The 13489-nt window shown below is 45.0% G+C and overlaps 1 long non-coding RNA gene across 2 annotated transcripts in view; it reads right to left on the reverse strand.

The window, feature by feature from the left end:
• Positions 1-13381, reverse strand: part of LOC308650010 — a 34921-nt gene extending 21540 nt beyond the window's left edge. Inside the window, exons 1-3 of one of the 2 annotated variants that reach the window (XR_014022219.1) lie at positions 13299-13377; positions 7387-7441; positions 3032-3186 (exon numbers count right to left, since the gene is read on the reverse strand). This is a non-coding gene — a long non-coding RNA (uncharacterized lncRNA). Of the gene's footprint in view, positions 1-3031; positions 3187-7386; positions 7442-13298 lie in introns of both variants that reach the window. The other variant, XR_014022218.1, reaches the window with a different exon arrangement.
• Positions 13382-13489: the final 108 nt, after the last annotated feature.

Below are 13489 nucleotides of genomic sequence, written 5' to 3' on the forward strand. Positions count from 1 at the left end.
GGAGTCTAATAGAAGACTCTCTCTCCAAGGGTGCACCCAGCATTCTCCTCTCTATGCAAGGGAGAACGAGAAGTGAAGCGATGGCACAGAAGGGACAGCAGAGAAGTTGGTTTGACCAACCTGGATGGATACTGGCTGAGAGAAGAAAAAAAAATCTTTCCTGAAAATTCCCAACTGCAAACCAGTCTTTCCATGAATGTGCAGTCTGATTCGTACAACCTGTAGCCTATGTTGTTAGAAAACTCTCAAGTGGAAAATTTCACTTAGTGAGCACCTGTTAGGAATAAATCCTCGTGACTGGTAAAATCAAATACAAGTGCTCTCCAAAGGACTGCAATTTCAATCTGTGCCTCAAAAAAATGTCCACAAAGTTTCAAGAAACTTAAGCCTAAAGTTAAAAATCACAAAATACACAAGGAAACAAGGCACCATGAGTGAGAGCCAGCAGAAACTACAGACATCATCAGACCCACAAAATAGAGTCATAGAAATGATTAAGTACAGAAGATAAAGGGGTATTTTAAATATATTTTGAGATATGAATGTGAGGCTCCAATATGTAATCTAGGAACAAAAGTCTATAGCTAATTTTGAAATATAAAAAACTGAGGTGTTAAATAGTGGGCTAAAAACACTGTTACAGGCAGACTTTATTTACTGAAAACTGGATCTTCAAAAATCTAGAACATTATTCAGAGACACAGAGAAAAAATACAAAGAATAAGATATGTGGACTGGAAGACAGAATGAGATGGCTTAATATATGTGTAATGGCATGTGTGGAAGAAAACTAAGTTGGAGGAGGAGGTATTTGTAGAAAATAAGCTAAGGCACCTGAGCAAGGCTTAAAATATAGGGAATAAAATTTAATTGAAATGCTCACTCTCAAGGCCAAGGCTTCATCTGCACAACCTTAACAATGAGCACCTCTCTAGACTTTGTACCCAGCACTAGTTTCACATGAGTTCTGACCCTGCTGAATATTTTTCCAAATTGTTGTAAGACACCAAACTCTGGGTCCAGAAATCCCAAAAAGGATCAAGAAAAACTCAGAAATAAATATAACAGACTGAAGCTGAAGAGGACATGAGAAGGAGAATGGGAAGGGGGAGGAAATGGGGGGCAGAAGGGAGGGAGGGAGAGGGAGGAAGAAGACAACCGAGAAGACTGGCTGCCTGGTGTGAGGCCCTGGGTTCAATTCCCAGCACTTGAACACGTGCACACGCACAGACACACATACAAAACAGGGAAAATAGCAGAAAATAAGGATAGTCTCCTGAGCTAATTTGGTAATTTCCACAACATATAATAATACAAGCAAACTGAACTCTGCTCTGCCCTGAAAAGACAAAGTTTGTCAGACTCACCAGAAAACAAAGTCCAGTCATTTAAGAGCCTCACAAGCACAAGAGAGGAGTTAGGTTCAATGACTGCCAGGGAAGGTAGCACATGCCTGTAATTTTAGTGGCTCAGGAGACTGAGGCAGGAGAATTGTGAGTTCAAAGCCAGCCTCAGCAAAAGCAAGGCACTAAGCAACTCAGTGAGATCCTGACTTAGAAATAAAAAAGAAAAGACTGGGGGTGTCGCTCAGTGGTGAGACACCCTGGATTCAATCCCCAGTCCCAAAACAAAAGAACAAATAAAACTTTCCTTCTACTTTATCTAGTCACTGTGATTTCTCCACAAAGTAAAAGCAGAATAAATTTGGTGATTTAAGGACAGTTTGATAAAGGAACTATTTGCAAATACATGGGCAGTGTGGGAAGAAAGTGCAGGAATAGTAAAACAGCCTGAAACTAGGAAAAACAGGACTCAGCTCTCACTCCAGGAACCCAAGGGGGCAAGCCCATCCTGCCCCCTCCAATCTTCATTCTTCACACAATGCCAGATGAGCTTTTAAAATGTGAATTAGCTGGGCCTGGTGGTGCATGCCTATAATATCAGGTACTCGGGAGGCTGAGGCAGGAGGATTCCAAACTTGAGGCCAACCCAGCAATTTATGAGACAGGGTCTCAAAATACGAAATAGAAAGAGTTGGGGTTGGGGGGGGGGTGCTGGCGTTGTGGCTCAGTGACAGAGCACTCACCTAGCACGTGTGAGGACCTGGGTTCGGTCTCAATACCACATAAAAATAAATAAAATAAAGATATTAAAAAAATATCTTTTATGGTATATTCCTAGCACCACCCCTACCTCATATCCTCTAGCTCTGTCAGGGACCAGAGTCCACGTCATTCTCAGTCCTTAAGCCATGCTGCCCTTCTCTCATTTCTCTCTTTCTTTCTTTCTTTCTTTCTTTTTTTTTTTTTTTTTTTTTTTTTTTTTTTGTTGTTGTTGTTGGATACTAGGGATTAAATTCAGAGGCACTCAACCACTGAGCCATATCCCCAGCCTTATTTTATATTTTATTTAGAGACAGGGTCTCACTGAGTTCCTTAGCACCTCACCATTGCTGAGGCTGGCTTTGAACTTGCAATCCTCCTGCCTTCACCTCCTGAGCCACTGGGTTTACAGGATTCCTCATGCTCCCTCCAACTGTTCTCTGCCTGGAATACTTCTCACTCCACTCTCCAAGCCCACTTAACACTACTTGTCCTTTAGTTCTGAGCTGAAATGTAATTTACCAGAAGAACTTCCCAAACCCCCTGCTTTTGTTATATACCTTCAGGACATTACCATTTCCCCTGCAGAACACCTATCCCTGGTGTTTTGTATTTATTTTTGTGCCACTAATTGATTAATGTCAGTCCTACTATGCTGAGGGCCATTGCCAAGTAGGAATGACCGCGGCACTACTAGACTGGAAGCTCCATGAGGGCAAGAACGACCCCCATTTTTGCTCTTTGCTGTACAGTGCCTGGCACCCTGCATCTAGCAGAAGCTCAGCAAATAGTGATGAATGAAGGAATGAACCATCCCAACAAGTAAAAGGCACTTTGTGCTGAAAAAAAGTGCTGTATGACCTAAGAAGAAGCTTTGCCCAGTTTCCTTATGCAACTAGCATTCATTCATTCGCAGATGATTCACTCACCATCTCTCAGGAAGAATTAAAGGTAGCTTCTTTCACGGGCCTCTCCTGCACAGGAACAAACATTCTCTGGGCTGTTTGTAAGGCAAGAGCGTGGACGGTGTGCCTCCAAGTCAGGGAGGCAGGATGGGCCTAACATCTTGGCAATCTGGCAGGCCCTAGAGGTAGAAGACAAGGAGTGGGAGGAAGGAAATAAACAAATTACGAGCCCCTCAAAGGGTGGCCAGGGCCATAGTCAATGGTACCCAAGTGACTGACCTCTGAGCATTTTAGCAAAGTGGGGCTGAGGAAACTGAATTTGGTTGGTTCCAAGTAATTGCTAATCACAGAGAAAAACCCCTGTCTTAAAATCCCTGGTTGGGAAATGGACCCAAAGCATTTCCCTTTATTGATAAAATCTGCATCCTGTTCTCTGATTTGATTGACTTTACAGGTGGATGGTAATGGTTCTATGCCTTGGCTTCTTCATTCTCAATGAGGATGGGAAATTTTAGGTTCTTTAAGAGCCTCAGCAATGACAGAAATAGTAGTAGCAGCATGGTCCCCTCCCAAGACTTTCCATTGATCTTAAAAGAAAATGCAAACTATTAAGCATGGTCTTTAAGACCCTATGTGAGGCGACTGCTGCTTGTTTCTGTTGTCCTCCCCCCCCCCCCGTTGGTCAGTCAGCTCTGGCACAATCAACCCCCTTTCTGTTGGCTCCTGCCTTGTGATCCTTCCCCACAGCCAACCCTCCTACCTGGAGTGCTCCTCACTCAGATCCATTCTTGGCTGCTCCTTCTTGTCATTTGAGACTAGAGTCAATTTAGTCACCACCTCCTGACTCCCTCACCACCCTCACCCCATTGCTCAATCTCAGCACCTTGTCTTATCGCCTGGATAGCATGTCACACTATCTGAAATCATCTGATTTGTTTGCATAGTCATCAACTGTGTCCCCTACCTAGAACATACACTCCATGAGAGCAAAGCCTCACTTGTCCTGCTCACTCCTGAGTTCTCAGTGCCCAGAATGGAGCTTGGTAGGCACTCCACAAACATTTCTCAAATAAAGGAATCATTGTTGGAAGACCCTATTGGAAAAGAGCTACTGTACATTTTTTTGGTGGGGGAGTACTGGGGGATTGAACCCAGGAGTGCTTAACCACTGAGCCACATCCCCAGCCCTATTTGATATTTTATTTTGAGACAGGGTCTTATTATGTTGCTGAGGCTGGCTTTGAACTTACAATCCTCAGCGTCCTGAACCTCTGGTATATAGGCATGCACAACTGCACCCAGCGAAGAACTACTGTACATATACTATTTTGTAGATGAAGGACTGGAGACTTGGTAACCTTGAGTGACTTGCCCAAGGTCATAGAGATAGTAGATTGGGAGAGGAGCTGAGTGAGACTGGAACCCAGGCCTGGCTGGCTCCAGGGCTTGTATTCTTAATCACTACACAAACAGATCCATTCTGCAGATGATGTCAGCCGCCCTCCCATCCACTACATGTGTGTGCATTCTTTGCAACAGGACCTGGCCCAAGAGCCAGGCAGTGAGGAGCCACTGAATGACGCCCGCAGAGTGTGAACCAGCACAGTCATTTTGGATAGCTCCTCAGAAGTTCCTACTAACAATAATCCTCAATATACATGCACAGATCTACAGATGGGCTCCACAAAAGTCACATACAGGAACACTCATAGAAACTGTAGTCTTTTTCTTTTTTTTTTTTCCTGTGCTGGGGATCAAAGCCAGGACCTCTCCCATACTAATCAAGTACTCTACCATTGAGCTACAAGAAGCAGATTTTGTTGTTGTTGTTACTGGTTTTTCGGATTTTTTTGTTAGTGTGTTTTGGTACTGAGCTAGTACAGGGGTGTTTTACTGCTGAGCTACATTCTTAACCGGTTTTATTTTTATTTTGAGATAAGTTCTCACTAAGTTGCTTATGGCCTCACTAAATAACTGAGCTGGCCTTGAACCTGCAATCCTTCTGCCTCAGCTTCCTGAGTTGTTGGAATTACAAGCATGTGCCACTGTGCCTGAACCCAGCCTTTTTATTTTGAGACAGGGTCTTGTTAAGTTGCCCAGGCTGACCTCAAATTTGCAATCCTCCTGCCTCAGCCTCTTGAATAGCTGGGATTACAGGTGTGCACCACACCACCACACCTGGCTAGAAGGAGTATTCTTTTTTTTTTTTTTTTGATACCAGAGATTGAACTCAGGGGCACTCAACCACTGATCCACATCCCCAGCCTTATTTTGTATTTTATTTAGAGACAGGGTTTTGCTATTGCTGAGGCTGGCTTTGAATTCATGATCCTCCTCTGCCTCCTGAGCCACTGGTATTATGGGTGTGCACCACTAATCCCTGCAGAAGCAGTATTCTTAATAAAAAAAAAAAAACACAGAAAACAAGCTAAATGCCTAGCAATAGTAAAATGAATAGATACATTACAGTATATCATATAATGGCATATTAGCTAGCAATGAAAAAGACACTATGACTACATGAATAAAATGGACAAATCTCTCACATACAAAGTATACAGTCTATAATTCATTTAAAGAATGATCAAAAATAGGCTAAAATAATCTGCAGTGTTAAATCAAGATTGAGATTGCTCTTGTCAGTGGAGGTGAGGGGTAGAGATGGGAAGGACATGAATGGGGCTTCTAAAATGCTAGTGTGGGGGAGCAAAACCTGCTTCTCTCTACCTTTTTAGGTTCTTTGAATTTAAAACATGAGCTGGGGTTGTGGTTCAATGGCAGAGTGTTTGCCTCACTCATGTGAGGCACTAGGTTCGATCCTCAGCACCACATAAAAACAAATAAACAAAATAAAGATATTGTGTCCATGTATAAGTAAATTTTTTTTTTAAATTTTAAACATGACACAGAGAAACTTAATTACATGCATATACACAAGGGTCCCACAAAATGAGACTGGAAGATAGTCCAGTGATTGAAGTTTACAGAGCATCCTAAGCTATTCAAAGGAATGGGGCAGGGACCTGGTGAACAAAGGCTGTGCTGTTATGCAGATAAAGTTTTGGGCAATAAAAGTTGCCTGGAGCAGCCCCCTTCCCCACACAGATTCTTTTACTAATGTAGATTTCCTTCCTAGATGCAAAGTTCCCATACAAAAGGACAGCTTTCCCCAGCTACTCCTGTGTCAACAGTTTCTCTGAATAACCAGCTTAAAATGTGCCAAAGAAGTATATTTGGGGTGTTCAGTTTGGTCTCCGGTGTCATATTTTGGGGTGCTGTGTCCTGAGTCCGAACATTGGAAACATTCTGTTTCCTGATGAGTATACTGGTTACACCGTTCTGTTCACTTTGTAAAATTCTCCGAGCAGTATGTTTTTGATTTGTGCACTTCTCTGAATGTACTTATTTTGAATCACATGAATTTGACATTTTTGTATGTGGTTGCACTCAGTATGGTGGTACAAGCCTGTGATCCCAGCTGCTCAGGAGGCAGAGGTAAGAGGATCCCAAGTTCAAGGCCAGCCTCATAACTTAGCCAGACCCTATCTCAAAATTAGAAATTAAAAGGGCCAGGGCTGGGGTTGTGGCTCAGTGGTCGGATGCTTGCCTAGCACATGTGAGACACTGGGTTCAATCCTCAGCACCACATAAAAAAATAAGTAAATAAAATAAATTTTTAAAAAATGTAGGGCCAGGGATGTAGCTCAGTGGTAAAGCACCCCTGAGTCAATTCCTAGTACCCTTTCCCCTCATCCAAAAAAGCGGTTTTGAGAAAAACAGGCTCTGCTTTCTCAGACTCCTTGGCAGGTATCAATTAGGCTATGGATGACCCCGACAATGGACCCCAACATCGAGGTGGAAGTCCACTGGAAAGTCCAGAGGGCCTGAGGCTTGTTTCTGGAACACTCCAGTAAGCCTGCCCTGGATCTCTGCACTCCTTATGCATTTACCAGGCTTCTCCTCCTAAGCCTCCAAACCGCTTAGAGAGGCTCTCCCTGATCTCACGAAAGGGGCCATCTCCTTCCCCTAATCTTGGTCACATCACTTCATTATTTCCTTTGGGGCTTTGGCCAATATCTGAAATTGGTATTATTCAAATGTTTTCTTTTTACTGTCTGCTCATCTCGTTAGACTGAGCTGTGTAAGAGCAGGGGATTTCTCTACCTTACCCAATGTTGTATCTACAGATCTGGCATCCTGCCTGGTACCTAGAATGTGCTTAAATATTGGTTGAATGAAGGACCACATGAAGCAGCAGGAATAGAAGTGTGTAGACAGGTGGCCCAAAGCACAACTGTCAAGTCAGAAAGAAGGGCCAGCATCCCTCCCTTCTTTGGAGAGTGAAAGTCTCTCAGGCTTCCAGAAAGAAAGTCACAGACCCCTTCAGCGTCCAGACAGGCAGTTCTTATCTCTGTTCCTCCTGAGGGTCCCATTCTGTTACATAAAGAGAAGACAGTTACCGGGTGTTCACTAAACCACCCAATGGAGTTAGAATCATCCTGCCCATCATAGCGATTAGATTGGGGCTCTAAATGATGAGTAACTCATCTCAGATCTCTCAACAATTAAGTGGTAGTACCCTGGGCAAAGTCTGTCTATGGAGGTTCCAAAGCCAGAGTTCATCACCCATTGCATCACCGGAAGTGTTCAAGGTTATTAGAGAATTTCTGTGAAAGCCACCGCTCACAGCTGGGTTTTGATTTTTTGTTTTTGAATTCTCTTCTTCTTTTGGTGCCTGAGATCAAACCAAGGCCTTGTGCTGCATGCTAGACCAGCACTCTACCACGAAGCTATACCCTCCAGTTCTTAACTTTTTTTTTGGTACTGGGGATTGAACCAGGGGTATTTTACCACTGAGCTATATCCCCAGCCCTTTTAATTTTTTATTTTGAGACAGGGTCTCCCTAACTTGCTCAGGGCCTCTCTAAATTGCTAAGGCTGGCCTTGAATTTGCAATCCTCCAGTTTTAGCCTCTGAGTCCCTGGGATTACAGGTGTGTCCCACAGCACCCCGCTTTCTTGTTTACTGTTCACATTTGTACTTAGCTCTGGATTGAGCTCCCACATCTGAAACGGATAGTGTGCTTATATTTTACATGAGTTTGAACTAATGCATATTTGAACTTGCCATAAAAACATGTTTATAAAAATCCTGATTCTTTTATCAAGGCTGGTAGGATGACTTCATATTCACACCTATGAGGAAATCAGTTGAATCATATGAGGCATTCTCGAAGGCTTCTTTTGCATAACATTGCATTGTCCAGAATGAAAACAAAAGGTCTAGAGGAAAAGCCAGAAAGAGGAAATGAGTGACCTGTATTACCATAATGAAGTCAGAACCTGCAAAATTTATACATAACATTTACACATAACAACTAGAGGTCCAGGGAAATAGTTGTGCAGCCAGCTCTGAGCAAGTTAAAAAGCATCATGCCATCTACAGCTCAACAATCTTCTCAAGATTCATTCCCATTTTATAGTTCACACTTGAAGAGATTAAGAATCACGCAATCATCAAGTGTTTAACGCCCTGCCCTGCCCCGCCCCCCCACACACACCAGATGTCAGGCAAGCGCTCCATAGCTGAACCATAGCCCACAGCCTTTCTCTGCATTTTAGATGGCATTTCTTTTTGATTTTTTGATACACTCAGATAAATGAATTCCTCTTAAATTTCTAACTCATTCCTCATATCAAACCAGCTATTAGCCCTAACCCCAGCAACTTGAGAAGCTAAGGCAGGAGGATCCCAAGTTCAAGGCCAACCTGGGCAACTGGACACCCTTCCTTGATATGAAAAATAAAAAGGGCTGGGGATGGGCTGGGGATGTGGCTCAAGCGGTAGCGCGCTCGCCTGGCATGCGTGCTGCCCGGGTTCGATCCTCAGCACCACATACAAACAAAGATGTTGTGTCCGCCGATAACTAAAAAATAAATATTAAAAATTCTCTCTCTCTCTCTCCTCTCTCACTCTCTCTTTAAAAAAAAAAAAAAAAAAAAAAAAGGGCTTGGGATGTAGCTCAGTGGTAGAGCTCTTGCCTCCAAGAGCTAAGTTAAAAAGTATGAAGCCCTGAGTTCGATCCCCAGCACCACACACATACACACAAAGGACTGGATATATTGAATTATCATCATCTAGCAAGTGTTGTCACTTAACATTACTGTCAGTTACTGTGTTATGTGTGTTTAATGTTTTTTTGTGCATTACCCCCGTCAAGCTTCACAACCGTTTGCAGTTAGTACTGCTACTATTAGCTTTCATATCACAGAGGGTAAAACTGTGGCACCTAAAGTTCGAATACAGTTTCCAAGATTCTGGCGCTTGTAGGGCTAGGATTTAGCTCCAGCAATCTGCAGTCATTGTCTGCACATCTGTCTTTCAAGCTGTCCAGCCCCAAACCTGAAGCATTTGAATTCACTGAGTTAGAAAGCTTTGGAGGGAGTGTTGGAACAGAGCTGTAACCTCTAGTTCTGATATGCCCCTTCTTTCTCAAAGGACAGGGGTCTCAGTGCCTATCCATGGTCTCTATATTGCTTCCCAAGGCTTCCTCCTGCTTCTGAACCTTCCCCCACTAAATTCAGCCTAGTTAAGTCTGTACTACTCAGCACTAAGCTCCAGGGAAACTTCCCCAGAGTCCAGACTGAGCCCCAACCTCAGCATTCTGTACTTTGTATGTACCACTTAAGTTAACTACAATTAAACCATTCTTTGAACAACTATTTGTTTAAGGTCTATCTCCCCCACTTAACCACAAACAGTAGCAGTTTCAGAATTTCTGTATGGGTGGGAACAGGTAACATGGGGAGGAAGGCTTGGCTTCCATTGTTTAATACTTGACATAGGCTGAGGAATGGCAATTGAACATAGAAATGAATAAAGATGCTGTGGAGATTATAAGAGGGAGGCACACCCTCCCCTTAACCCCCTCTTCCTCCTCCTGCTCTGTGGCACCACCACTGACTATAAGCTCCATAAGGACAAAAATAGTCTGGCTATTCTCACTGCAACCTCAATACCTGGCACTGTGCCTGACACACAAGAAGTGCATAATAATTTTTTATGGAATTAACACATAAATAAAATGGAAACTTGAACTTCATGTATGAAAGAAGGATGCTAATGCCAGGACACAGATTTTTTTTTTTTTTTTTTTTTTTGATGCTGGGTACCAAACTCAGGGTCTTGCGCAGGCAAGGTATACTCTCAAAGGCTGAGCTACACCCAGGGTTCCCCTAAGACCCTAAGACACAGTTTTTAAATGCAGCATTACCTATGAAAACATGCTGAGCACAAGACTGGCATTTAGTAAGTGCTCCATTGAATTGAAATTCCTTCCTCTCACTCCCACTAACTCATCTCCCCAATCCTGGCAAAAGTAACAGCTTAATGAAAGTACAAAGTCCAGAACTGAATCCACTCTACTCACAGACATTTGCATTGGGGTTGGGGTGAAAAACTGTCATTAGCATGGCAGGAATGCAAAATTACTAGGATTTGCCCCTAGCAGATAAGTTAGAGTTAGGGAAAATATTAAGTGGCTTTGGAACAGGAAAAAAAATAAAATAAAAGACGACAAAATCCTTCAGCACAGGCCAGCCAGATTCCTTATTCCAAAAGAGTGGATATGGTATCTTCTACCTGCTAAGGAGCAAATGTACCACATCTCCCCACAATCCTTCACCATTGGCCTCAGGGATGCTGGGGAAGTTTAAAACACAAATAATGTGTGTTACATCCTGCTTAAAACTCCTCACAAGGCTTGCTTCAACCTTGCAGGTCAGATTGTAGCCCAAACCTGTCAGCAACTCCACTGTATCAGTCTCTCCTAGGCTGCCCAGCCTGAGATGCTTTCAACTCTTTCTCAGGCTCACTTATCAGTCTTTAATCTCAACTCACATCTATTAACTCTGTCTCAGAAAGACATTCCCTAGCTGGGCGCTATGGCAGATCCCTGTAATCCCAGGAGGTGGGAGGCAGAAGCAGGAGGATCATGAGTTCAAAGCCAGCCTCATGAATTTAGCAAGGCCCTAAGCAATTCAGTGAAACCCTGTCTCCAAATAAAATATAAAAAAGGACCGGGGAGGTGACTCAGTGGTTAAGTGCCCCAGGGTTCAATTCCCAGTACCAAAAAAAAAAAAGAAAAACACTCCCTGTGCCCCAATCAATCCCTGCCATGCTCTCAGAGCATGCTTATTTGTGCCTTCTAACACTTAGTATAGCCTTGAATCCTACAGTCAACCTCCTAAAAGTACTGAGCAATCTCACCTTCACTACTTGTCCCCAGTCAGTGCAGGCCCCGGCACAGAACTGAATGAATGAATTTTTCATAACTGCTGCCCTAAACTAATCCTCCACTTAGGTTCTAAGCAGAACAAGAAAATGGTCTCCAGTGCACTTCAGCATTCCCATTACACTGTACGGATCACCAGAGCCCCTTCCAGATAAGGACTTAGAGCTCCTCCTCCTTCCCCACTTTGAGCTGGGGGTCTTCTCACTTTTTTTTCCCCCCAAGAAAGCCAAGAAAAAGGCCATGAATGGAATCCTGTCTCTTAGCTAATTCCTCTAATAAAGGAAACAGGACAGCAACCCCACATTCTCAACATTCTCCATAACTTAAAAACAATTTATTTACTCTCATCCTTGTACATTTAATGCAAGGATCATGGATGAACACCAGCTGGAAAAACCATAATTGTTTAACTGCTTAAACGACATGCAAGGTGTGTGATGCAGTAGACAGTTGATGGCAGAGTAGAAAGAACCAGGTTTCAAAGAACCAGGTAGAAAATCAGCACTACAATTTATTAGTGCTTCCGTTTACCATCTGCAGGACCCTTGGCCTCAATTTCTACGTCTGGCAAATGGAGAGAGTGACAATGAACTTCAATTCCCATAAAGGGAAGTTCTGAACAGCTGTAAAATCCCCCATTGTCCTGGTGAAATTTTTCTCTTGGCTTTAGAAAGGTCTTGGTCCTGAAGGAAGGCTGAGGTCCCCTGGGGGAGTCTGCTCTGGCCTCTAGAAGTTGGGTAAGTAATCACACGGGAGAGATGAGTCCAAGTGGTGAGAATATTTTAGACTAGGACACAGTGACCTTGGGTTCTAGTCTGGGCTCCCAGCTCTGCAGCTCCAGTCCAGCCCCAGGCGAGAGAGGCCTTTCATTGGTTTCTCTGACAACAGCTAAGTGCCGACCTACGGTGGCGTAGGAAGAAATAGCCTCACCACCTTCGTGGGAAGGCCGAACACTAGCAAGACACACCTTACAGGGATTTCAGACTCAAGCCCAGCTCTTGTCCTGGCATCAAAGCCACCCCCTACCCCTGGCTCCCCGGAGACTACAATCTCCTCTGTTCCTGGGCGGAGCTGGGCCTACAGAGAAGGTTCGCTCCTTCCTTACCAGGAGTCAGGCCTAATGGCAGGGGCTTTTCTTTTCACAGGCTTGGGGCTGACCCCCCCCCCCCCCGCGCCCCCACTCATTAACAGCAAAGAAAGGATCCCCGGCCATTTCCATTTCCTCTGTGGCTCAAGAGCCCTGTTATTTAATCCCGCGGCCACCCCGGCCGCATCCTCAGTGCGGCGGGCTCCACCCATGCACCTGGCCAGTTCTCTGCTTCTCCCGCTTCCCTTTAGGGGAGCTGGAGGGGGAGGCGGGGATGGAAGGGGGTTTGGGAAAGTCGATTATGGCAGCCACCGGCCGTCGGCCTTCGATGGACGGATGCTCCTTAAGCCAGTGCCCGGTGAAGGCTCTGATACCTGCGGGGATAGAGTGGGAGGCAACTAGCCAGGACTGCAGAGGGCGGACAGAGGCTCCTGGCACTAAGGAGATTACATTCGGGAGTGGGGAGGCCTCTGGCTGAGTGGACAGAATCGCCCCGGGGGGTACTGGAGCTGGAAGAGGCCTCGGCCCAGTCACTGTCCACACCCAAGAAATGGGGGAGGGGTGGTCTGCACTCAAGAAAGATTCAGCCTTAAGGAAGGAACCAGATTCACTCAACAACCCCCACCCCGCCCTTCTTGAATATGGGCAATGGACGTTTTCTTAATTTCTGGTAAAAGCAGATTCAAAATTCCTTCCCCCAGCCCCCGACGCCCTTGGGCGCCGCTGGTCCCAGCAGGGGTTCTCCCGCCCCCGCCCCGCACACTGCCTGCGGCGGGAAGAGATACCCAGATCTAGGTGTGTCCACCCCCACCCTGCTCTGAGCCTCGTATCCGGAGGCCGCAGCGCCCCCCACCCCCAGCGACACTGAGGGTTCCTGCCCAGGCCCGCAGTGGTGTGAAGGTTGCTTTTACCTCCTCTTGCAGGCTGGGAGGGGGTAAAGCCCGCGCAGCTGAACCAGCTGCAGCAGTCGCCGCCGCCCTCCATTCATTCAAAAAAAAAAACCCAACAACAACCTCCGCCCAAACCTCCACCCCTCTTTGTAAAAGAACTACGGCCCCTTAAGGAGCCAGAGCCAGCCCCAGCAATCACGGGTTAAGTTCTT

Source organism: Spermophilus citellus (assembly GCF_964194105.1).
Source record: "Spermophilus citellus genome assembly, chromosome: 1".
In the NCBI taxonomy this organism is placed as follows: Eukaryota; Metazoa; Chordata; class Mammalia; order Rodentia; family Sciuridae; genus Spermophilus; species Spermophilus citellus.